An 8,114-nucleotide genomic window follows, 5' to 3' on the forward strand; every position below is an offset into this window, starting at 1 on the left:
GGGTGGATTTTGTTGAGTTTTGCCACTCCGCGCTCTGCTTCAAATGCAAAGTTTCCTGAAAACTCTGGCAACCCTCTGGTGGAGTGGAGTTCACCTGCACGCCCACCTCTATGCTCAGCAATCTCACTGTGGGGGACTTACTTGTGACAACAATAGGGTTTCTTGGCCCCCAACAACCCTCATCAGCCAAGGGGACTTCATCCCCCAACCATAAGTGAGCCAGGATGCCCCTCTACAGAGTGGTTGAGAAAGGGGTTGGGCCTCCAATGACATCCTAACAATCCCACTTTGGTTTAGGTTTAGGTTTAGTTTATTGCACAGTTAATAAAAACTCACAACACTTTATAAAATAATCCCACTTTGGGGAACTTACTTGTTTTTTTTGTTCTTTTTTTTAAACCTTTATTACAAATTTCAAAGATATACAGACACGGGCCTACAACCTCCAGGCCGGCCGCCAACAAACAACATAATCATAACCACACAAATATAGGCAAAAAGCTGCCGACAATAAATGACCAAGTTTCAGAGTAGTGTCGCTGGCGGCTGTGAGAGGTCGCGACATCACAGATAACGGTTTCATTTTAAGATGATAAAGAAAAACAATCAACAAACAAACCCACAAGGCAGCGAAAATCTAAGTAGCAAAATGTGCTCCCCACAGCAGGGAGGGACCCATAGAAGTACAGTAAAAGAAGGGGGGAGGAGGGCAGGTGGTAGAGACAAGATTATCACAGTAGAACAGGATCACAGGAATGCGCAGACTAAGGAGACAAGGCCTCATCCAAATCCCGCACGAGGGGCGGGGTGCAAATTCCTCCACGATAGGAGTTCCAGGGACCCCACACCGTTTTCCATTTCCCAGGCTTGCCTCTCGCCACATACACCGTCTTCTCTCGAAACATGCACCAGTCCATATTTTCCTTCCAGGCCGAAACCGTGGGCGGCCTCTGGGAGCCCCACAAACGTGCAATGTCACGCTTGGCCACCATATATCCCAATGTCACCCACCACATTTGCGCCACCGTGTAATCAGTCGGCTCCCATACATTCAACAGACACCTCCTCGCCTCTGGGAACAACGCAACATGCGTGACTGCTTGCAATACAGCATGCACACCACGCCAGAACCGAGTCACCTCCGGACATTCCCACAGAACATGGAGGAAAGTCCCTGTCATACCACACCCACGCTTACACATCCCATCCACCGCATAACCCATACGCATCAGGCCAGGTCCCGTGACGTACACTCTATGAAGTATCTTAAGCTGGACGAAACGAAGGCGGGCCGGTATGGCCACCTCTTTCGGGGAGGCCACCGCCGACACCCAATCCTCGTCATCCAGCTCCAGTCCATCAGCAACCCATGCATCACGAAGGGCGGTTAACAACCCCGATCGATCGTTAATTAGCTTCTTGTAGATCAGTGAGATAGTGCTATCCGGCACGCACCCGTCTAGCACTCTATCTTCCAATGGGGAACACACCGGGATAGACGCGACCTCCGGGAATACAGAACGTAACGCGTGCCGAACCTGTACATATCGGAAGTACTCCCTATCGTGTAACTGGTACTCAGCTTTCAGCACATCAAAAGTTTTAAATCCCTCTTTCGTCCAGAGATCACCTACTCTGCTGATGCCGATCATGTCCCACTTCTCAAAGCCCTTCGTCGACCACAAACAACCCAACCGCTCGGAGGCATATAATGGCGTCGCCCGGGTCAACCGATCCCTCCACCCCATCGCCGCGCTTGCCGCATGCCACACCCGTATCGCAACCCGTGTCGGGCCTGTCAAGCGCGCGTCAATCGACCTGGAATAGAGCGCACGATTGTAGTTGCCGCCCGGCAATAACAGTTTGTCCATCTCAAAGGCCGGGTTAAGGGCCGGCCCATAGAGCCCGTGGTTTATCGCCGCCAGCTGGGAGGCCCAATAATAACGTGTGATGTCAGGGAGAGCGACCCCCCCGTCATACCACGGGAGCGTTAGCTTGGCGAGAGCAATCCGCGGCCTCCCATCCCAAAACAATCGGCGCTGGAGACCCTCAACCTCCCGAAAAAAACTAGCAGGCACGACATCCATCGTGTTTTGTAAGGCATATAAAAACCGCGGTAGCGACATCATTTTAAACAGCGCCGCCCGGCCAAGCGGCGAAAGCGGCAACCGCCGCCAACGCGTCACATCCGTCTTCAAACGCTGGAGAGGGGGGAGTAGATTCTGCGTATACCGGGCCACTGGATCCAGAGTGACAAAAATACCCAAATACTTAAAGCCCTGCTGGGCAACCTGAATAGGGCAACCCCGCGAAAGGATGGGGGCCTCCCCAGAGAGGACATATACGCAGGACTTAGCCCAGTTGATGACCAAACCAGAGTTACAGCCGAAGGAGCGTAGTACATCCACCAAGACAATCAGCGATTCACGGGGGGAGGCAAGGCACAAAAGAATATCGTCCGCATAGAGAGAGACACGGTCCTCATATTCCGGAGTCCATCGGAGTCCACGAATCGAAGGGTGCCATCGCAACCATTCCGCCAGGGGCTCTAAGGAGAGTGCAAAGAGGAGAGGGGATAGCGGACAACCCTGACGCGTGCCCCTGCCCAATTCAAAGGGAGCCGACACTCTACCGTTTACCACTACCTGAGCCAACGGTCTACAATACAGCAATTTCACCCAACCAATGAATCCCGGGCCAAACCCAAACTTTTCCAGCGCTGCCCAAATATACGGCCACTCCAGCGTATCAAAAGCCATAGTTGCGTCCAAGGACGCCAAAATGGCCGGCTCACGTATAAAGGGAACCCTCGCGAGCACCCCATGCAAACGCCGCAGATTAAGTGCAGTATTACGATGGGGGATGAAGCCGGACTGGTCCTGATGTATCAGATCACAGACCACACTAGCCAATCGAGTAGCCAACACCTTGGCGAGGATTTTGGGTTCCGCATTCAGAAGCGATATGGGCCTGTAGGACGTGACCTGATCCCGCGGCTTCCCCTCTTTATGAATAACCACGATGGTGGCAAGACGTTGGTCCAGCGGGAGGGAACCCGCTGCACGGGCCGCGATAAACATGTCGCGAAGATGAGGCGCTAACGTGTCCGGACGCAGCTTATACAATTCGATGGGGAGGCCATTAGGACCCATGGCCTTGCCGGAGGCAACTGAACGTATGGCTAGGGCGATCTCCTCAGACGTCGGGGGCGCATCCATCAACAATTTATCATCGTCCGAAAGGGACGGCAACACAATGTCTCTGAGCATGATGCGGGAATCCTCCTCCGAGCGATCGGAGACCGGAGAGTACACCCCGCGGAAATGCTCCGCGAAACAGTCGACAATTTCTACGGGATCAGTAACACACACACCATCCACTCTCTGAACCTGCGGCACCACACGACTCGCTCTCTCCTTTTTGTCCAGCCACGCGATTAGCTTCCCAGCCTTGTCACCCATATCATACAGACGCCCCTGTTGCTCCCTACTCATACTCTTGGCAGCTTCAGTGACCAGAGCCTTGTAATCCGCTTGTTTGAGGCCAAGAACATGCAATTTGTCTTCCGTAACACCACCAGCCAATTCACCCTCCAGCTCAGAGATCTCAGACTCAATACGAACCACCTCCTCCCGCTCGCTCCTCTTGGAGTTAGAGATGAGGGATAGGGCCTCTCCTCGGAGTACCGTTTTGATAGCCTCCCACAGGGAAACAGCAGATGACACCGAGCCCACATTGTCTTTAAAGTAGTGCTCAAGAGATTTAATCAGACCTGCACGAATAGTGGGATTACGCAGGTACCAGGAGTTGATCGGGACCACCCTCCCCTCCGTACCCAGGACAATATCAAAGTGTAGCAAAAGGGGGGAGTGATCCGAAATTCCCCGGGCAAGATGTCGCACCTCCCCGATCCTCCCCGCCTGGGCCGATGGCATTAGAACATAATCAAGTCTCGAAACTCTACCATGGGCCCCCGAGTGAAAGGTGTACTGTGTCTGTGCAGGATGTTTTAGCCGCCAACAATCCACTAAACCCAGGGTGTCCAAAAGGCCAGCTAACCAGGTTTGGGCCCGGGGGAGGTCCCGCGGAGGGTAACGATCCTCGGCTCCGGAAACCACTGCATTGAAATCCCCTCCCACCACTAGTACCCCCTCCGGCAGCCCAAGGAGAAGGCGCCCCAGGTCCGCAAAAGTAGTCGTCTGCAAACCCGGCGGGACAAATACAGATACCAACACAATCACTTTGCCCTCCCATCTGCCCACCAGTGCCGTGTAGCGCCCCCTGTCATCATGGAGCACCTCATCAACCTCCAATGGAAGAGAGGTTCTAACCAGTATGCCTACACCCCTTGAGCCAGAAGTGAAGCCCGAGTGAGCCAAGAGGCGAAAGCCCCGCCTATTCATGGCACGGAAGGAATTACCAATGAGGTGTGTTTCCTGCAAGAACACGATGTCGGGAGAGATCCGTTTTAAGAACTGCAGGACCACCCCACGCTTTATCCTGTCCCCCAGTCCGTTGACATTCCAAGAAAGAAGTCTCAGTCCCCTACCCCCCATCAAAGCCAGCACCAATCAGCCCCCTCCCGGAGGGCACATAAATCATAGGACGACAATACTCCTGCCTTGTGGTACAAACAAACAAAACCCAACCCCAACCCAACATACAAAGTAAAACTCCCCCCTCCCTGCACCCCTGCGTGAGCCCAAACAGCCCCCCCAACTTGCAGTGTGCCTGTCGCCCTTGCATAAACTAAACTACAAAAAAGACCCCCTGGAGGAGGAAAGAGAACCCCCTTTAGACTCACCACTACCTCCAAGCAGGGGGGAAAAAAAGAACATAGTCAAGTAAACCCTGAGCCCAATAAAAAGTTGGCACCCTCAAAGGTTAGTGCCAATGTCAACACACTAGGCCCGGTCCAGTGGGCACTCGCCACTCGCGGCCCTTGTCCCCTCTCGATCATGTGTCCTCTGCAAAGTGTCCAGCCAGTCCCCCACCGTCTCCGGACGGTCAAAGAAATGAGAGCGGCCCTCGAACTCCACCCGCAGCTTGGCCGGGAAAAGCATGGCGTACTTTATGTTCATCTGTCGTAGCCGCCGTTTGACGCCCATGAATCCCAGTCTCTGCTTCTGGACCGCCTGTGTAAAAACAGGATAGAAATTCACCTCGGCATTCTCTAGCTTAAGCGGCCCTTGCACTCTAGAAGCCTTCAGGATCGCATCTCTGTCCCGAAAGTTAAAGATACGTGCAATGAGAGGCCGCGGGGGAGCTCCGACCTTCGGCCTGCCACCAGGAACCCTGTGGGCCCTCTCCACCGCGAAGAAGTTGCTCAGTCCCCTAGGCTTCAGTCGGTTGGAGATCAAATCCTCCACATAAAGATCCGCAGCCGAATCTTCCAACCCCTCAGGCACTCCGATAATGCGAACATTATTCCTTCGGGCCCTACTCTCGGAGTCCTCCAGTCGCCTATCAGTGAGAGTACTGGCCTGCCGGAGCCGACGCATCTCCGCTTGGAGAGCAGCCACATCAATCGTCAGGCTCGACACTGTAAGGGCCAAAGAGTCAACCCTCTCATTTGTTTTCGAGAGATCGGCCCTGACGAGGTTGACATCAATCAGGACCGCATCGAGTTTTTGCGACAAGGTGTCGAGCTGTTGGCCCACCGTGGCCTTCACCTCCGCTATAGCGCCCATGATATCCTGCAGGGTCAGGTCCAATGGCAAATCCGGGGCATCCGCGGGCCGCTCCGGAGACTTATGCGACCCGCCAGGAGACCCCCTCGGCAAGGTGTAGCGGTCCATGACGTTAGCCTGGGTAGAGGCCCCGCGTCGGGTCGACTTGGCCTTCAGCCTCTCTCCATCTTGCTTCGTCGCCATCCCACTGCAGTTTGTGTCCCACGAGTCCAGAAGCGGCAGGCGGACAGTCAATACCGAAGACCACAGTGGTCGCCCCAGAAAGATAGACCGGGTCCCGGCAAAATAGGCAGTGTCCCCAGCAGGCCAACCACCACACCTCGCGGAAGCGCCGAGACCTCGCAATCGATGATGGCGAGTTGGCTCAAAAGCGAAAGTGAAAGTGTGGGGTGCGTGCCCCTCCAGGTCCGTCGTGCCGTTGTTGTTCACTTTGCCACTGGATCGCCCCTCAACTCGAGTCCGGGGTCAGAAGTGAAGCGGGCCGCAAACTTCAAGCGATGCCCATCGCGGTTCCCAGGGTCCAATTCGAAAACGGAAAACGGGCACCACCTCAGCTCAGTGTCACCAATAAAGTCCCCTCAACCAAATCAGGAGAAAGACAGGATAGATGTAGGAGGTCGCGGAGGTCCTCGGGAGCCTCGCACCTACGCGGCCATCTTGGTTGCGCGCTAGGCTCCTCCGCCGGGAACTTACTTGTTGCAACTATAGTTGTTCTTGGTCCACAACGACCTTTAGCAGCCAAGGGGACTTTATCCCCCAACCAGAAGTGCCCCAGGAGGTCCCGTTGCAGAGTGGTAGAGAAATGGGTGAGGCCTCCGACGACGTCTCAGCAGTCCCGCTGTGGGAGACTCGCATGTCGCAACAATCGCAGTTCTTGGCCCCCAACAGCCCTCAGCAGCCAAGGAGACTTTATTAAGGGTGGCCGGGCAATATTCCACCTGCTCACAGAACTCTGTGGTATTTGCCAGAGTTTTGCAACAACCACGCAGAATTCCACTGAGCGAAAACTCCAAGAGGTCCGCCCAGGCCCACACATCTTACTACTCACATCCGTCATCTGAGAGAGAGGTCTGAAAGGAGAGGGCAGTCCCTCCCACAGCCAACTATGCACACTTTTCATCTGAGAGAACAGTCTGAAATGAGACCCAAGCCCCTCTCTTACCACCAATCTTGACAGAGCGAGGTCTCAGCATAAAGGCTTGTTCATCTACACACCCTACTATGCAGACCACTCATCTGAAAGAGAGATCTGAAAGGAGAGCCTAGTCCCTTCCCACACCCAACTATGCACACATCATTACAAAGAGAAGTCTCAGCAGACAGGCCAGTTCCTTCCTCCGCACACCATACTATGCACACCCATCATATGAGAGAGAGTTCTAAAAGAAGAGGGCAGTCCCTACTACGCACACCTATCATTACAGAGAGAGGTCTCGGCGGAGAAGCCACTCCCTCTATACAACTTACTACACACACCCATCATCTAAGAGAGAGGGCTAAAAGGAGAGGGAAATCTGTCCCATACCCTATTACCCACACCTGTCATCCGAGAGAGAGGTAGGAAAGGAGAGGCCAGTACCTCTCCACACACTACTATGCACTCCTATCATTTCAGAGAGAGGCCTCAGCAGAGAGGCCAGTCCCTCCACACACCCTACTAAGCACACCTGTCATCTGTGAGAGAGGACTAAAAGGAGAGGGCTGTCCCTCCCCACACCCTACTCTGCACACCTATCATCTCAGAGAGAGGTCTCAGAAGAGAGGCCAGTCCCTCCACACACTCTACTACAAACATCCATCATCTGAGAGATAGAGGTCTAAAAGGAGAGGGCAGTCCCTACTTTGCATTCCTATCATTACAGAGAGAGTCCTCAGCAGAGAGGCCATTGCCTACACATACCCTACTCTGCACACCCATAATCTGAGAAAAAGGTCTAAAAGGAGGCAGCCTCTCCCCACACGCTTCTACTCACACCTATTATTACAGTGATAGGGCTCATTAGAGAGGACAGCCCTCCACAAACCCTACTCCATGCATCTGTTATCAGAGAGATGTCAAAAAGGAGAGCCCAGTCCCTCCCCACACCCTACTATACACACCTATCATTACATAGAGAGATTTCAGGAGAGTTCAGTCCCTCCACACCCTAATATGCACACCTGTCTTCTAAGAGAAAGGTATGAAAGGTCAGTCCATCCACACATCTTACTACTCACATCCGTCATCTGAGAGAGAGGTCTGAAAGGAGAGGGCAGTCCCTCCCACAGCGTACTATGCACACTCGTCATCTGAGAGAAAGGTCTGAAAGGAGAGGCCTGCCCCTCCTCACACCCTACTACGCACACCCATTATTACAGAGATCTCAGCAAAGAGGCCAGTCCCTTCACATATCCTACTATACACACCAGTCGTCTGAGAGACAG

The sequence above is a fragment of the Triturus cristatus genome, chromosome 7 (genome assembly GCF_964204655.1).
Source record: "Triturus cristatus chromosome 7, aTriCri1.1, whole genome shotgun sequence".
NCBI lineage: Eukaryota > Metazoa > Chordata > Amphibia > Caudata > Salamandridae > Triturus > Triturus cristatus.